Below are 19,513 nucleotides of genomic sequence, written 5' to 3'. Positions count from 1 at the left end.
CTGGGTGGCTCAGTCAGTTAAGTGTCCGACTTCAGCTCAGGTCATGATCTTGCGGTCCGTGAGTTCAATCCCCGCATCGGGCTCTGTGCTGACAGCTCAGAGCCTGGAGCCTGTTTCGGATTCTGTCTCCCTCTCTTTCTGACCCTCCCCTGTTCATGCTTTGTCTGTCTCTGTCTCAAAAATAAATAAATGTTAAAAAAATTAAAAAAATAATAAAAAATAAAAAAGAGCAAGCATTGGAAAACAATATCAATAATGCCAAATGAAATTCAGTTGTCACTTTTTTTTTGCCTAAAATTAAAATGATATTTTTCTTATGTTATAAAATATGTTATAAATATCATCTCAACTGGTGCTCTGACTTTTAGCAAATTTTAGCGCACAAATATTATGGACTTACTTTGGAATAGTGATAAAAATAGAGAAATAAAAAAGGAAGAAATGTAACACTTTCATTTTACTTCCCAGAGTTAGTAACTGAACATTTTAATTTTATGTGATATAGGACTTTTCTGAATGTGTGTCTGTATATACATATAAATTAATGTGTATTTCAATTGACAAGGAAATACACTGTACTACTTATAAAAAAACAGTACAAATAATGACCATAATATTCAGCACGTGGCTATATTATAATTTGTATAATCGATACCCCTTATTGGAAACTTTAAATTACTATCATTATTCTCATCTATTTTAAGAAGTGCTGCAATAAACATCTTTGTACTTAAAACTTTTGTGTTTAATTTGTCTTTTTTTTCTTTTAAGCATATACTCCAAATATAAAATTAACTGAGTTAATTCATATAAACACTTTCAAGGATCTTGACACATTTTATCTACATGCTTTCTGGAAATTAGGTCTGATCAGAATTCTACCAGTACTCTAAAAGGTGCTCATGTCCCCAAGACCTCAGCAGGATGTAGACATCTCCAATTTTATCTGCATTTTAAAATAGTTTCCATAGATCATTAACTTGGAATGACAAACAGATTTTTTTTGTTTATTTATTTTGGGAGAGAGAGAGAGAGAACACTGAAGGAGCAGAGAGAGTGGGAGAGAGAGAGATTCCCAAGCAGGCTCTGCACCATCAGCACAGAGCCTGATGCGGGGCTCGATCCCGTGAACCATGAGACCATGACTTGAGCCTAAATCAAGAGTCAGACACTTAACCGACTGAGCCACCCAGGCATCCCTGATAAACAGATTTTAAAGTCAAATGTTTTTAAATCAAGTTATAAACTAGATGTAAAACCAGAATGAACCAAGAAGAGCAGGTGATCCCTTATTTTGGCAGAGTAGATTTTCACAGCTTTCTGCGTGCAACCTCTGTGGGTGAGTTATTACCCTGTGCCTTGCTCTTGCTACCGTGCTTATATTCAACCTGGTATATGTGCCATTATTGGCACAGCCTTCTCTCTCTGCTCCTTGTCCAACTTGTAAATTTCTTCAAGTTATTTCTGAAAGATCCGATACCTATTATGCATTACACAGCTCATCATTCAGTTACACACTTCCTTACTCGGGGTGTTCCTTTACTTTTCTTACTTGGGCTGCAAGATCTGGAAGGTAAAGACAATGTCATTAGTCAGGTCCTTGTTGTCACCCATGAAACATGTCCTTGCATGGCCTTGAGTGGGTCCTTGGGAAATACAGAGAAAAGCACAAAATCATAACCCCACCGTCTGCACTAGTAGCTAATTGCATATTCTAACAAAAAAGTAGAAGTTGGCTGAAAAAAATTGATGAACATTTCATAGACTGTGAACATATATATATATATATATATATATTTTTTTTTTTTAATTGGATAGCTTTCCAAATGATTTTAAAAAGAGAAGGTATGACCTATGATGTATCTGTGTTTTATATTGTAGAGGGGTAGGAAATGGATGGGTAGAGAAAGGGACAGATATGGATGACCAATTTTCCCATATGAAAGCTAAGTTAAAGAAATATTACTCACGTTGCTTTAAACCAAAGCTGGTAGGAGAAAGATTGACCTAGAACTTTAGCTGACTTTCTGGCCAATGCTAGTGTTACACCACCTTTAAGACTACACCTTTAAAATGTTTATATTTTCAATTCTATTTCTTCATGTACAGTGTAGTCCCAAAATATTTATAAAATCTATAGTTTAGGGGCGCCTGGGTGGCTCAGTCGGTTAAGCAACTGACTTCGGCTCAGGTCATGATCTCTTGGTTTGTGAGTTCAAGCCCAGCATAGATAGGTCTCTGTGCTGACAGCTCGGAGCCTGGAGCCTGCTTCAGATTCTGTGTCTCTCTCTCTGCCCCTCCCCCACTCACATTCTGTCTCTCTCTCTTTCTCTCTCAAAAATAAATAAAATGTAAAAAAATTTTTTTTTGAATCTATAATTTAATCTCAAACTTGAAGTGTAAACATTTCAGTAATCTTAAGTGATCAGAGCCAGAAAGTATCTGCATACTTTTTTCTTTTTTCTTTTTTTTTTTTTTTTACAATTTCTCCTAAAGCAAGTTACTTCTCTAAGTATCAATCTTGTTTTCTCTTTGTATATTTTCTCTTTCATAAGCACCTTTATTTGAAAAATGTGACTTTTGTTTAAATACCTAGGTAATATGGCTTTGTGTTATCATTAATAACCATTAACAGCACATGTTCTTTCTTTGGACACAATGTATTGCTTTTGCTATAGGTGTTTCTACGGTGTATCTTTGTGTACATAAAACCACTAGCATTAGAAAATCTGTTTAAAAAGGAATGCCCATAGCTTCTCTGAGTAGAGCTTAATACATGTACACATGTGTGACTGTTTGTGCTTGTGTACCTGTAAAGTCTAATGTAGCAGGTTACAGTATTAAAGCTGTTTCAGTGATATAACTCATCAATGTATCATTTACAATTTTACAGGCTTGGGTAACTTTGTTAAATGTTGGCCCATCTGTATCTTCATGCTTATATGTGCCGGTGTATATGAATATGTGTTTGTATAAGCATTTACACACACACACACACACACACACACACACGAATTTGTGGATGTATACATGATGCAACTGAGAGGAACCCTTGGGAAACTTCTACCCCTGTAGTTACCATCAAGTGATAGGATCTGATGGTTTTCAAGACCACATTGAGCAACATTTGACTTCTAAGTTTGCCATGCCGAGGTATGTCTTTATATGTTTAATTTTCTCAGCAATTAGACCTCCAGGGGAGTTGCAACAAGTGTATTCAGCTCTGTGGTTGGTGTTTCACATCCTCTGGAACATCGTTCCAGCCCTCTGCATTCTGAGCGGCGTGCCCATCAGTGTCTTTGCAGAGATTAGTGTGGGATCTACATAATTGAGTAAAATCTGGATGTCAAGGGTTTTTCAGCCTGACCCCCAACCCCAGCTCTCTCAGCAGAGAAACACACAGCTCCCATCTCCACCTGCCTGTGTGGATACCGTTTCCTTAACGAAGGAGCCCTTGTAATAGGAAGGACTCCGGTTTCAAGCTAGGTTCTGTTTCTTTCTATCCCCAGGATGTAATTATCTCATGATAAGCACCTTTGTGTCTAATGACTTAATTAGGTAATCACATAAGTGCTGTAAGTGATGTTTTGTGTGATGAAAATGTGTAGTATGGAGTAAGTCATCAAAGTTCCTCAATGCTGGACAGGAAAGCATAAATACCCAGTCTATGAGTTTAATTTTTCTCCCCGCCACCAGACTTTTTTTTTTTTTTCTTTTCTTTTGAGGGAAAAGGGAGGTGGGAGGAAAAAAACCTTCTTTATACTAAACACATGGGGGAGGGTATAATAGTGTTTTCCTGAGCCCTGACACTTTTTAATTTGCCCTCCACGCATACACAGAGAGTTTAATAGAGAATTGTGCTTTTTTCCCCCCCAAAATAAAGCCCATTAGCCAGAAAGCAGCAACAGCTGTTTGAATGCTGCGGTTTCTTACTTTTTCTTTTGCTTTCCTTTTTCCTTACTGTATTTATGTATTTTATGGGTGTGGTTAGCAGGTAAAAATTGGCGTTTCTGGAACTGTAACATTTCAGTTTTATTCTGGCATTCAGAGGCACACATTCAGTGAAAGTGACTCAAGATGTTGTTTTCCCAACTGTCATTAAGCGATTTGATGTGACTTTCTCTACAAGTGTTGTACGACTTTTAATGAACCGGTAGACCCATTGCTGTCTTGTTGTCTCCCTCAATTGGTTTATGTATGAAGGGTTTTGTCAACTTTGACAAATGATGTTTTTAAAATGTTTACTCTGACACAGTGTGTTAACCCAAAAACAAAATTAAAAGAAAACATAGGTTGAAAAACCTGTCCTTGCAATTTTCAAACTCTCTTCTCAGGTCTCTTCATATTCAAATATTAAATAGTTTTTTTTTTCCATTAATTAAATAAGAAATCACTACAAGAAATGGGTCAAATCTCAAGTTCTACTGTAAATTTGAATAATTATATAATATGTTAATCTGTCTTTTCCAATTGCTTTTTTTTTTCTTTTCCATTTCAGTTTTTCCTTTCCCAGAAGACTTTCTGGAATCACAACAGTCTAAAATAATATTTTCTTACCCTAAAAATACAGCATTATCTATACCATTGATTTGTCAGTTTACCTGCAGTTAGTTACTCCTTCATGCATTTATTCATTTTCATTTAATAGATTTTTATAAAATTCCTGGTATATTTTTTTATTCTAGTACTTCTTTTGTTGTATTATTGATGTTATGTACATTAAAAATGTCATTCAACTGTTTGTTTACTGATTAATTTCATCACACAACGTTCTAAACTTCTTGAGGGTCAAGGACTCACACACTATTGCCAAACAATAATCATTGGATTTTTTAAAAAAACCCAGTGTTGCCAGAGACCAAATAATCGATGGACATACATTTTTAAATGTTAATGTTCCCACAAATAGTGAATATTACACTGAATATTTGTACATTCTGGAAGAATATTTGTACGTCTCAAGATGTAGTGACTCAACATCTTGAGTCACTACCAATGCATCCAAATGAAATAGAGCAAAGCATTTTGCTCAGAAACAAAAGTTGTGTTTCTAGTCCAAGAGTTTGCAGAGAAGGACTCAATGTCTCGTACCATGAAGAGATGAGGGTTAGATGTAGGCATGGATTTACAGGGTGCAGTGCAGGACTGATGAACACTTTTGTACCCCCAACTGAGCGAGAAGAACAGTGATTTCTGACACAAGATGTTAAGGCATCCTCAAACACTGTAATAAAACTTTCCAAGTGAGTTTCTACCAAGTTGTTTCTAGGAGAGCTCGTGATCTATGACAAGTTCCTGACCCTCCCTTTGTTAAATTGTGGTGAGCGTCAGAATCTCCTAGAAAACTTGTTAAGCCTTTGAGCACAGCAAATCTCCAGGAGCACGCCCTCAATTGTCAGTTTGCTCTAACGGATTACCAGAATTGGGAAAGACCTGAGACAATGCAATACAGTGATTTTTTTTTAATTTTTTTTCAACTTTTATTTATTTTTTGGGACAGAGAGAGACAGAGCATGAACGGGGGAGGGGCAGAGAGAGAGGGAGACACAGAATCGGAAACAGGCTCCAGGCTCTGAGCCATCAGCCCAGAGCCTGACGCGGGGCTCGAACTCCCGGACCGCGAGATCATGACCTGGCTGAAGTCGGACGCTTAACCGACTGCGCCACCCAGGCGCCGCAACAATACAGTGATTTTTAAGAGGCACCGGTATTGTCTTAGGGCTGAAAATTCTACAAATGGGTAAGGCATTCCAGTAGATCTGATCTAGGTTCTCAGGAGTGAATGGAAGGTGTTGAGTCCCAAGAAAGGCATTTTGTGGATAAGGAAACGAAAGGCAAAACAGAAAACTGACCCTGAACGAGGCAATTAGAGGAAGGAGCGCTTTCAGGTGTGTAGAAAAGGCAGCGCCTCTTGAGTCATACTTGTGAGACAGTCTGGCAAAAGGTAGCTGGGCACACGTTATTAGATAGTCCCCAGTCATGTTATAGGCTATTTGAACAAAGAATCCATCCTTTCGACCACAAACATGTATAAAGCAGAACGGGAAGGGACACAGAGAATACTTTTTGATAATGATAGAATCAGAATTTTGTAAAAAACAAACCAGGACTTTTGATAGAGGTGAATGAAGCCTCTCTATATGGTAATGAACTATTCACCACTCTGACTTGCCTCAGTGAGAGGGACCATTAACTACCTTAGGAGTGCTAGAAAGAACATTAGCATAACAGGCCAATCTAGCTCATGGGTGATACTCCTTCGGGTCACTTAGGGAAATAGGTTTTACTGATTTCTGAAAGTTGGCTCGATGCAATCTTTATGGGTAATTTTGAAGAAGAAATGGACATATATCCAGCCTGGTTCTCAGATGCCATAGGTGATATATATTAGATCACGCTAAATGCACAAAAAGAAGGTTTCCTGAATTCACATGAATTGAAGAAAAGCCCTAAAATGAGAGCAGAAAAATAGGGGAGTTTGGGAGTCAGAGAATGTTTTCTGCAGAGGTTGGCCATCTACCAAAAAAAAAAAAAAAAAAAAAAAAAAAAGAACTGAGCTCCTAAAAAATGCTTAAAAATGTATATAGGACACAAATAAATGATAGAAAAATTTCAATTAAGGTAGTTAAGAAATGGTACACAACTTCATACAATTTTTATTAGCACTGATAGCACAGTGCCTAACACCATATGTTTTGTTTGGGGATTTTTTTTTATTTTAAATGAATAAATAAAAGGTAAAGAGTATCTTTCAAATAAATGAATGAAAGATGTGGCAACACAATGCTTCCTTTTAAAGTATTATTTCGTGATGTGATACACTTGAAAATAAGCCCCACGTTAATTGGCACCAAGAACAGATGCCTTGTCTTATTTGGCTCTTACACTCCCAGCACACAATTAGTACTAAAAGCAGAAAAGCAAGACGAATATATTGGGGGACATATGGTAAGATGACGGACAAATGGGAGGAGTCAAAGGTGAAAGTTCAGAGTGTCCATATCAACTTCAATCTTTATTCTTTTCACCTGGAGAGCAGATGACCTTGACTATTGTTCCTGTGAGCCAGTTGAATACCTGACCCACTCAAGAGCTCAATACTCCAATTCACCCAAAGAAATTCAAGAATATATTGAATCCTATTTATCTCATATTTTCTGTTTATATGAAGACTGCTATAAGACAATCCCATCAGGATATTCTTTGAATGCCTAATCCTGATCTCCTGTGTTGTAATTTGCACTCATACCCATGATTTCTTGTCTTCAGTAGGGATTAAAGACAGCTGGTGGCAATTTGCAGCACTAAGATGCTAACATAACCTTTGGCATAATTGGAGACCATTATTAGGCTGTCCTTTAGACTTCTCTTTCCCAGGCTAAATAATTTGTGTTCTTTAACCTTTCTCATTACTCTCATTTTTAAATCTGTGAACCATCTCTAAGGTTCCCTGATGGTGTTTGTACAAGGTATGATACAAGGCAGGACAGGAACGGGGCTATTTCCATATAAGCTCTGGAAGTCAAGCTCCCATTTCAGCCAAGATCCCATTTCAGAGAGCAAAACAGGCTCACCCACAAACCTGGGAGTCTTAAGAAAGAAGAGCTGACACGAGGAAGAGAGAGAACCAATCAGAGTAGTCTAAGGTCAAGGGGACCAATCAGAGGTGGCTTCAAGGTCAGAATCATGCTTCTGGGAAAGCCTGTCGTTGGCGCCTGCTGAAGTCTGTACAGCAAACTACAGAGTTCCAAAGCGTAGGAAGATGTATGACAACAGTCCGTGTGCACTTGTTCAGGGCCGAGGAAAGCAGCCAAGAAGTCTCAGTATGGAAGGAGCTGGATGTCTAGGCCCGGTGAGCTAGCCACACTTGATGGACAGAAAGGGCAGAAAACACAAGAAGCATTCTGAGCGCTCGGAACACCAACAGAAGACGGCAAGGTTGATGCTGTGTTTCCTGGAGGGAGCTCCTTCCTTCTTCCTGCTTGTCAGGAGACAGTTTTTAAGATATTATGCACACTATCCTTCCCTCTCACAATATGAGGTAAAGAAGTTTGCGCAAGTAGCTATGGTAAGAAGTACGCAGAACAGTTGTCAACAGCTTTCTAAAAGTACACTAAGCCATTAGCAATCATTACTGAGTATGCTTTGAACAAACACCTATTGTGTATCCAGCCGGCACTCAAAGCTAAATCATTGTTTCAGTGCTGGACTATCCCCCCAAATTAAGTCCTCCGTGCGTTTTTCTGATGAGAGCAATAAATAGGTATTTTCATGGCGGAACGTGAAGGAGATTAGAGGGAAATCTAGATATCTTCCTTAGCAAGAGAGTTTTCCATTTATTCCTCAAATATTGTTGATTACTTTTATAGTCTATTACTAAGTAAGACTTAGTATCAGAACTCAAGGAGCTTACAATAAGAAAGCAGCTTGCAACTAAAATGAGCTATAAAATTCCGCAATGCACAGAGGAAGAAAATACAAGTCTTAAATAAAAGTTAATTAATGACTCCTCAACCTCTTTATAGGCTAAATATGCACATGGAGATTTTATATGACCTACATTGAAGGTATTTTTTTTTAAACTTTTTGCTTAACATTGTACCACTTAAAAAGTTCTTTTACCTTACTTCTCAGAACACTTTCTGAGCCCTAGGTTTAGATAAGATAAAAGGAATGAGTTTTATGAATAAGAGACAAGAGGTAAAGCCAGGTTTTCATAGTCTAGGTATAGGCTTCTATATTTAATTTTTAAAATTATATATATATATACATATATAATAAAAATTTATATATTTTAATTACAACATTGGTAAGCTATTTCTCAAATTAGCAACTAGTTTGTATGTAATCTTCATATAGTCGTGACAGTGAAATCAGGCCATTTTGGAGCCTAATTTCTGTAGATTTAGAAGCAGGTAATCAAGAATGTTACCAAAAGTGTTATAGGATAAAATATGGCTGTTTACTTGCATCTTTCTCCTCTTCAACGATGCTCGTGAGACTATTATGTTAATAGTGACCTTTTACAATAAAAGTGTTTAAAATAGCACAGATGAAGATAAGGAACAGTAGGGAGGAGAAAATATAGAAATAAAAACACAAACTGTGAATAACAGGCTAAGTAGCTTGAAATTTTAAATGTTAATTATAAGACTGGACTCAAATTTCTGATTTGATTCCACTTGGTTTGGGAACCTTTCCAAACAAAGAAGCAAAGTTATGTTCATAATATATAAATTTTACCTTGTCAAAGGTAACCATTCTTTCTAGGGAAAAACGAAATTCGAAGTAATAGTGTCTGTATCTCACCCAATTCAGGAAAGTTCAGAAATATTGATGCCAAGGGAAAGTTTCCTATTTTCCTTTGAGTGACAGAATCAGATATCAACATTGTCACACGAACAGCCAGGTCTGGGATTAATTCCTTGGCCAACATGAACTGACACAAAAGACTTTTCAGAAAAGCTGTGCTTTATTCCTCTCCCTGTGGTGCTGGTTTGTAAAACAAACAAACCAACCAAAAAGAAGGAGGAGAAGGCATTTTCAAGCAGATGAAAACTAAACCAATAAAAGCCTACAATGATGCCTTTTAAAAAGGAAATGGGCAGGCTATTCAGTAATAATATATGTCTTCTCCATGGCTAATATTTTCTTTAGGCCATAGTTACTCAGTGATAATTCCCTTGCTTAAAAGTAAGCAATTCAAGCCTGTTAAAGATAATTGTTTTATATCATAGAAAAGGTATTAGGTTCAAGTCATATGGTCCAGTCTCCTATGTGAATTGGGGATGTAACAATGGATGTGTATTAATTTTTGTTTTTTTTTTTACCCAGGTAAACTGTTTCCAGCGTCGACATACAAAGTTACAAATTACTTGAACAAAATTTGATACATGGACTGAAAACCTCTACTTTCCAAAACCCCTATCTCTTCCCCCTCACCCCACCCCATCCTGACACAGGATATTTGCTGCTTTGAACGATTTCATTCCTCTTTACTTAATTATTCCAACCGTTAAATTGTTTCTGTGTGCATATGAATTCAGTTGCCATTTTTTCCCTAGAGAAATATATAAAGATATCTAAACACACCCACCCATATACACACAAGTCGTTTTACTATATAATTGCATAACTAGAGAATGGCTGTCTTGACGAATGCATTTTCAGAAAAAGCACTTGGACCTTGACAGTGGCTACTCTAATTTCATAATTTAATGTGAAAATCTATTTCCAAGTTCTATTCAGGTCCCCCTTCAAACAAAAATAAAAATCAAACAGTAACTAATCAGACCAATGCACACTTTATGTTTGAAACACTGTTACAAATCTTACAGACTTCACTGAAATTTAGAGCTAGGGGAAAAGAGAGAAAACATGTGCCAGGAAATACATTATGACTTAAAACTTGGTTACATTTGAACTTTCAGAGAGATACCATGTCCCAGATAATACAGATATTTTTAGGAGAGGCCTACTAATAAATAGAATCTTTGCTGTAGGGTGATTCAGTTGACTTTTAAGGCTTTCCTTTGTGATAATGTGATTACTGTTTTACTTACTAGGCTCTCAGAGGCCAAATTCTATAATTAAGAGTGATGATTATAGAGTCAAAGTTATCTGGATTCGAATCCTGGCTGCATCAATTTAGTAGCTGTGTGACTAGGGCCAGTTTCTTAACCTCTCTCTGCCTCTTCACATGTTACACGCAGATAGCTGTAGCACCCAACATGATAAGCCTGTTCGGAAGTTCAAATAAACCGGTATGTATGAAATGCTTAAAAATGTATCTATTAGGGGCGCCTGGGTGGCTCAGTCGGTTAAGTGTCTGCCTTCAGCTCAGGTCATGACCTCATGGTTTGTGAATTCGAGCCCCATGTCAGACTCTGTGCTGACAGCTCAGAGCCTGGAGCCTGCTTTGGATTCTGTGTCTCCCTCTCTCTCTGCCCCTCCCCCGCTCATGCTCTGTCTCTCTGTCTCTCAAAAATAAACAAACATTTTAGGGGCGCCTGGGTGGCTCAGTCGGTTAAGCGGCCGACTTCGGCTCAGGTCATGATCTCGCAGTCAGTGAGTTCAAGCCCCGCGTCGGGCTCTGTGCTGACAGCTCAGAGCCCGGAGCCTGTTTCACATTCTGTGTCTCCCTCTCTCTGACCCTCCCCCGTTCATGCTCTGTCTCTCTCTCTGTCTCAAAAATAAATAAACGTTAAAAAAAATTAAAAAAAATAAACATTTTAAAAAACGTGTCTATTACACAGTGTTGTGTAAATGTCTGCTGTTACTATTGCTATATTATTGCTATATAAAGTTATAAATCTAAACATATAAATATTTAAATACATTTGAAACTACTGGTTCAGAATTTCAACTTAGAAGGGCAACAGAGAAATAAACCTTAACACATAGAAAAACAAAGGTAAAGGACACAAAAGGAACATTCATGGAATTAGCATTTATTAATTTTATCAAATCATAAATTGTTGCAATTATGCAGCAAAGTTTCTGTTTTATGAAAACAATAATTGTCTTGGAGTACTTCTGTGACAGTAAGGCAAATCATATCTGTGAGTGATTTGAAGTAATGATAAAAATATGGGTAATACTTGCCCACCTCTCATGTGCCAGGCATTGGCAATGAGATTCGTTTCTCAGGTGTTTGTATCTCCTTGACCTTAGAAAAGACCCTTGTTTGAGAAGAGAAGAGAAGAGAAGAGAAGAGAAGAGAAGAGAAGAGAAGAAGAGAAGAAGAGAAGAGAAGAAAGAGAAGAGAAGAGAAGGAAAGAAAGAGAAAGAAAGAGAGAGAGGGAGGAAGGGTGGGAGGGAAGAAAAGAAAGAAAGAGAAAGAAAGAAAGAAAGAAGAAAGAAAGAAAGAAAGAAAGAAAGAAAGAAAGAAAGAAAGAAAAGGAAAGAAAGAGAGAAATAAAGAAAAAGAGAAAAAAAATAAAGAGAAAGAAAGGCTCCTTAATTCTTCCAGATCTCAGTGACCACATTGGCAATTAATAATAGAATCGCATTTGTGCCAAGGCAGTGTGGTTTTGAACAAGAAATAAATGATGACTGTGTGTAACCGTGCCTAGAAATAACACATGTGCAGTTGCATGATGAGAATCTATGGACATTCTCAAGCAGTCACCAACGTGTACAACCATGTTGCCCTGTGATGATCATCCTCAATCATCACTTGTTCCTATTATCATAAACCTCAGCAACACCAGGAACTTATTTCAACTGCCACCGTGTTTGTGAATGTGCTTTAGTGCTTGTTAGGAGAGGTCAAAATGCCAAAAAAAAATAATACTAATAAAAGTCACAAACACACATGACTTTTATATTACCTACAAGATAATTCGTGAACTTTTAAATTTCTGAATTTATGTCGAGTAAAATTTCTCAATTATTCACACCGTTTCATTGACACTGCTCTCACCAGAGCTCAACAGTACTGTAACATCATGTAGAGATTAGTTTAACAATATGTATTGTTGAGATTTGTTCCTACTTCAATTCAATTCGTCTTTACTAAAATGAGCTTAACATTTATTTGGACAAATCATCTTTCTGAAAACAAATCTGATTAGGTTATTCTCCTGCTTGCAAATCTGGGCTAGGTTATGGTCAGTAACAAATTCCTAGATCTCAGTGAGTTCACAAGCAAAATACAGATTTGGGATGGAGGCTTGAGTGTGTATTCTTTGCAAGGACCACAATGCAAAGCTTGCAGTAGAAACACTGATGGAACACTGGATTCTCTTCCTGGTTCTCGTGTGCTACCCCTTTTTTTGTTTTGTTGTGCTTCCCACGTACTCTTGTGAGAGGTACTCCACTCTAGTGCCTACAATCCTCCTCAAAGAGTTTGTGGCCGGGGGGGCCCAGTCTGGTGATCTCTTCAGTGACCCTCCCAAATCAGCCCATCACAACAGGCCTTGCAGCATCCTGTTAGTGAGCCAACTCCCAACACCCCCCAATCCTCCTGTACGGACACCTGAGCCTAGGCCGGCCTGTATCCCAGAAGGATGCCCCCTGCTTGCCCACTGGCTTGACTAGCTCTGGTCTGGGTGTCCAGGGAACTTATCCACCATCCACTGCAACCACAAGCCCACCTTGTCCAATAAGATCTGAGTCTCAGCTGTGGGCATCCCCTCCAACCCCTGTTCTGCTTTCCAGGTTGGTCCTCGCTTGGGCATTCTCCCTGAGCCCGCGAATATTCCTTAGAGTTGTCTTTCTCTCCTTTATAATTTTATTCCACTGTGATAGCTAACAATTCTTTAAATTTAGCTTTTCCTGTTTAAATTGCTATGTGGTTTCTCTCTCCTGATTGGAACTTGACTAATAAAATAACTCACTCGGTTAAATTGGACCTGAAATTTGGGTCCCTTGTTGTTGAATAAAAAAAACAAAAACAAAAGCAAAAACAAACTCTTCTGAAAGATTACACAGCATTGAAACAAAGTGTTATTTTGTATAGAGAGGGGTGTCTTCTCAGATGCCAAGCCAGGCAATTAAATGAAATAGTATCTCAAATAAAGCAGCACTTTCACAGCCTGGAAAGATTGGTGTGATCAATTCATACGCAGAAATGGACCATCACCCAGGCGTGGAATAAGCTGTTTGTCTAAAGCTTCCACCTGATTTTAAAAAGACGCCCCTGAACTTCAACCGATACATTTTGAATTAAAGAAACAAATGTTAAGTACACGCTTTAACAAACAGGAAACAGAAAGCACTGACGTACTTCTAACTGCCTTAAAATTATGCACTGAATCTTAAAAGTGTTAAAGATGTTATGATCACAGGCAAGAGTTTGGAAAGCGGGGTGTGATCATTAGGATGTATCTAACGGGAGATGCCCAAAGTGATTTTTGGTGTGTGAACATGATGACAGAATAGACTCAAGTGTCGACTAGGATCCTGAAGAAGAACGTGGAAGGCGGGTGAACGGACAAATGTGTGCTACGGACGAGCATTAAAAACCGAAAAGCAAGAACATACATTTAATGATCTTTACTCATCATCACAAATTGTTACGAGTCACTCGGTTTGTTTTTTTGCTTGTTTGCTGGGAAATAGGATTTTTGAAATGAGTCATGCTCTTTCGCATCTGTAGGTTTGAACATACCTGTTAGTGGTTAACAGCGTATCTAGGTGGCTGGAGATGTTGCCTTTCCCCTCCCCCACCAGAAGCTCCCGCTGCCAAAAATTCAAAGCAAAACTCCAAGGATCACTCCTTTTTCTCCTCCTGCTAATCCCTAATGGCTCAATTCAGCTGCTACTTCCTTGGCATCTCTTTCCCACCCCTCCACTGGCCTCGTCACTCCCCCACCCTCACCCATGCCACCCCACAGGCGTAGCTGCGCACACGTTGCTCCCACAGGGCCACGTTCGTTTTCATTTAGCATTTGTTGCCTCTCTTTAGTTTCATCTATTTGCTTCTCTGCCGCAACTGTTCATTGTGAACTTTGCAAGGGCACGTGTTCCGCACTGATTTTTCTTTGTATTTAAAAGCCCGGGACAGAGCTGGTGCATAAGAGCTCAGTGAACGTTTGGTGCGTGGAACGACGGGTGCAGAATTTCAGACACCAACCAAGATGCTGAAGGTAAAACGGGAAAATGCTTCATTAAATGATCCTCGTGGAGTTCACAGTGTAAACGTGGGAACTGTCTGGTAATTATCCGTTCATGCCGCTGTGCGAAAATTGCGCAGAAGGCTTTGGGAATTATGGCTAATCCATATAGCATTTATTGTGTGCCACAGACTAAGTGCACGTTGGCTACATTAACTCCTTTCGTACTTTCAGGGATTTGACTTGAACCAAGGAAGCCTAACCCTAGGCTCGATGTGCTGAATGAAGTAAGTATGAAGAGGGATGCCATTCCAAAGGTGGCACTTGAACTGAGATGCCATGTAATATTTTGGAAACAAAAAAAGATAAAAATAAATCTATCATTGTTTAATGGTTTTATCTGTGTAAACATTTTCTTAATTAATTTTTTTTTCTTTTTTTTATGTTGATTTATTTATTTTGAGAGAGAGAGAGAGATGAGGAGGGACAGAGAGAGATGTAGAGATAGGATCTCAAGTCAGCCAAACGCAAGGCTCGAATTCAACAACCGTGAGATCGTGACCTGAGCCAAAATCAAGTTAGCTGCTTAAATGACTGAGCCACTCAGGCACCCCCTTAATTATTATTTCTATGTAAGGCAAGGTCTCATATTGGAAACCAGAAGCTCAGAAGAATTATTATTTTTAATGGAGAGAATTCATTTCAGGAATTATTTATCTGAGTTCCAAATATTTGCCAAAGACGGTGCTTTTTGTTAAAGAATCACAAATTAACCAACATCAGTCTTGTCCTCTAAGGGCCCGACATCAAATAGGAGATTCAGATTCATTTATTTAACACATAATTTTCTGAGTGCTATTATGTGTTAGACACTGGAATGAATTAGAGCTGAGATATTCTTTTGGGTTCGTGGATCCAATTCCAACACGTGTGTATGTGTGGAGACATCCTCAATCTAGTAAACAATTCTCAGAGACCAGCAGGATGTTGATGTTGACACTATCTCCCGTAGATAGCATCAGATCCCACAGGTGAAGGACTCAGACCCACAACACCATTCCCATCTCTTCACTTCAGATGCTGGTCGTAAGTCCAATTTGTTACTTGTACTTCTGATTGACGGGGTATAAATCAGAGGTTCCCATGGCGCCCTCTGTGGGTTCAATTAATTTGCTAGAATGGCTCACAGAACTCAGAAAATGGTTTGCTCATTGGATTACTGAATTTATTGCAAGGGATATTAAAAGACACAATTCAATAGCCAATGAAGAGATACATAGGTCAAAGTTCCGATCTAAGGAGCTTCTCTTCTCATGGATCTTGGGACCTGGCATTGGCAGCACAAGGAAGCACTCTGGTTTCCAAAGCTGGAAGTTCTCTGAGCCCCTTTCTGCTTCTACTTCCTCTCCTCCTTCTCCTTCTCCTTCTCCTTCTCCTTCTCCTTCTCCTTCTCCTTCTCCTTCTCCTTCTCCTTCTCCTTCTCCTCCTCCTTCTCCTTCTTCTCCTCTTCTTCTTCTTCTTCTTCTTCTTCTTCTTCTTCTTCTTCTTCTTCTCTTCTTAATGGTAGCTTCATTACACATTAAATCAGTGGTCACTGTTGATTGATTCAACCTCTAGCCTTTCTAATGTTCCTAGATATTCTAATGTTCCTAGATATTAGGTAGTACTGAAAGTTACAACCCTGTATTCATGGTTGGTTCCTCTGGCAGCCGGCCTCCATCCTTAAGTGCTTTCCAAAAATCGCCTTATTACTATAAATCCAGCTTTAGAGAAAAGGGGATGGTTATGAATAATAACACACACAGTGCACCTTTATGGCTTTGAAGCATTTTTAGTAACAGAGGGAAAAAGACCAAATATTATAACAAAGGATGTTCTTTCTCTTGTCACTGAGGAAATCCCAAGGGTTTGGGGAGCTTTTAGCGAGGAATCATGGATGAGGACCAAGTGTATGTAAGAAATATCTTTTGTTCGTCTGAATAACCATATATATTTCTTATAAATCATGATAGAACAGATATTTAATTAGATGTTAACAAGTTGTGGTAAATAAAACAATGCATTATATATATGGAGTACAGAAGTCACACAGTCTTTGAATAAAATAACCCTTGATGTATTTCATAGCAATACATCCCTTATTTCAGTAAGGGTCTCTGACCAGCTCTAATACTGTAATTCTTAGATGAATTTGAAAATTGGTAGGCTTTTAGAACATAAGGAGATTCATGTAAGAGAAAGCATTTAAAGCTTCTTTGGAGATAAGAGATCAATAAGGATGTAGATTTTTAACTCTATATTTGGTTTGTAAATAGATACCATAGTAAATTTGTTTTCTCTGGTCTTGCCAAGCCTAAGATTTTTGGGCCAAGATACACAATATCAGTGCCTGTGCATTTCCTGGAATTACTGTGACAGGAGCCATCTTCAGTTTATTATATACTGGGGCAGAAACAGATTAAATTATACAGAGTTTTTCAAAAAGAAAGAGTCAGGAAATTTGGAAACCATATGAATGCCGGTTTTCCAAAAAATTTAATGACTTCTACAGAGACTGCTTACAAATAATTAAAGACAGGTAGCTTATTGGGAAAGAGATTAATAAGGAGACTTATTATGGGCATGTATTACAGATGAATGATCAGCATATTTGTATAAAGGCTGAATGAAATAAAGCTAAAGTGTAGGTCACTTATATTCTTTTAAGAAGATTGGAGATTATTCAGGAGCCACTCTCGGGAAAGAAGAAAAAATTCATTCTGCTTTGTCCCCTTAATTTGCTATGTTAAAGCCTATGTGGGGGAATGACAAATAATTTTCCCTCTACCCTTTGAGGCTCTTAGCTGAGATCCCATCCCCCACCCCATGTAATAAAAAACAAATTAACAGGAGATAAACAAACGGAAGTTTAATAACATGTAAACCTCCTGTATATATGGGGGGAAACCCAGGAAAACTGAATAATACCCAGAAAAAATTCAGGTTATCATCCTAAATACCATCACCAGCTAAAGACAAAAGAAAGATGTTGAGGGATATGGGGACAGTTATGGGAAGTAACCCAAAAGCACAGTAAACAAGGGTCTGTCTGGTTGTTATGCAGATTTAAGTCATTGCCTTCTTCATTAATAAGAATTTCAAGAAATTTGGTCATCCTCTTCTTGCTGGTACAGTGAAAGAGACATCCTTACAAATGGAGATTCCCCTTATATGTATAAATATTTTTTACTTCTCAATTTTCAGAGTTGTGTCTGTTGTTTCTTAAAAGTAATTAGCGTAGAATAATCCATATGCCAGAGAGGCAAGTTTTGGGGTAAAATCTCTGCTCCCCCTGGAACAGAACCTGGAAGGCCCCTGGCTCAAGAAAGGCTCAAATGTGTGAAATTCATGTTGTTTCTGCCTTTTCAGGAGGGGAGGCTTTTACATTTATACAATTTAACCATAATGGAAAGCACACGGTCGCTAAAACCCTGGAAAATCTTCTGAAACTTTTCACAGTATAAATTTTGGGGGGGTGCAACTTGGTCAATAATTAATTAATTAAAAATTAATTATTACAATATTTATGTGAATAATTAATTCGCATAGTTTCGACGATACATAATGGCCAAGGAAGAGGGGAGTTGCAAGTTCACATAAGGAGACTGTTGATCTGTTTATCTTCCCTGCACAGAAAGCCAGAAAAGAAGCAATAAAGAGATGTACTGTCCTTTATGAGAGTTTCCTTAGGAAAAATCTAGCAGATTGATTTTGAGTCAACATCCCGTATTCCTATTGTTTTGAGAAGGTGAGGTTGTTTCTCAATTACTATTCTTAAATTCAAGACCACTTTACTGTATACATTGTATATATATCATTGGTTTTAGGTCTGTGACTTACACCCATAGGCCTTTCTGGGTTCATTGTCACTAGATGCTCATGAGAAACCATCCAGAGCCTATTGAATAACTCAGCTTCCTTAACTTTTCTTAAATGTTTTTTTTTTTTTTTAAAGGCAGGCGAATGCACCATTTTTAGAGATACTTAACCAATTGAGAGAACACAACAGAGTTCATCCCTTTCAAAAATATTGAGCATTTTAAGAGAAAAATCTGGACCAGCCTCAAGAATTAACAGAGCAAATAGTAGTTCTGATTATAACATAAAAGGACACTGGAAGGGGAGTCAAGAGACCAGTGCTTAAGATTGGGCTGAGCATCACTGAGCCTCCATACACTCCTTTATAAAGCAAAATCTTTCAGAAGAGTGTCTCAACCTAGATACCATTGTCAATTGGGGTAACTCTTTGTTGTGGGGGCTGTACTCTGCATTGTAGGCTGTTGAGTAACATTCCTGGATTCTACCCACTTGATGCTACTATAATTCCCATTCCTTTGTGACTCCCCTCAAATATGTCTCAGACTGCCAAATGTTCTGTGGGAGACAAAAGTCACCACCTCTGCTTGAGAACCACTAGGCTAACAGCCTCTAAACCTCCTTCCACCTCAGAGTTTCTAACATTCCAAATACCTGAACCCCAGCCTGAAGGCACCTGAAAGCACTCATTCATATCTTTTTTCCCTCCTCTTGGGCAACATGACAAGAAAGTTAGCACGACATTCCAAGGCAGAATGTTACTGAGGCTGAAGGAGACTGAAGGAAATAGGGATTTTCTACAAAAACCTGCAAAAGGAAGAGAAGGAAAAAAAAAAAAAAAAGACTTCCCAGTAAGAGGTATTTTTAGTTTCTGCAGAAGAACTGGAAATGTGGCCATAAAATGGCAAGTACCTCTATACCTACTGACCTTCTCTGATAGTCATCAACCTTTGCAAATGAGAAGTAAGAATGTCTTTTCCCTTCGCTTGGAATCCAGCAAGGCTTGATTAAGACCCCAGCCACCAGCTTCTGCTCAGAATCTGTTTCAAAGTTCTTTGCATTCAGCACCCAATCACATTTGCATACTTTTGACTTCCTCT

This window comes from Lynx canadensis, chromosome B3, assembly GCF_007474595.2.
Source record: "Lynx canadensis isolate LIC74 chromosome B3, mLynCan4.pri.v2, whole genome shotgun sequence".
Classification (NCBI taxonomy): domain Eukaryota; kingdom Metazoa; phylum Chordata; class Mammalia; order Carnivora; family Felidae; genus Lynx; species Lynx canadensis.
This window is presented reverse-complemented; position numbering follows the sequence as displayed.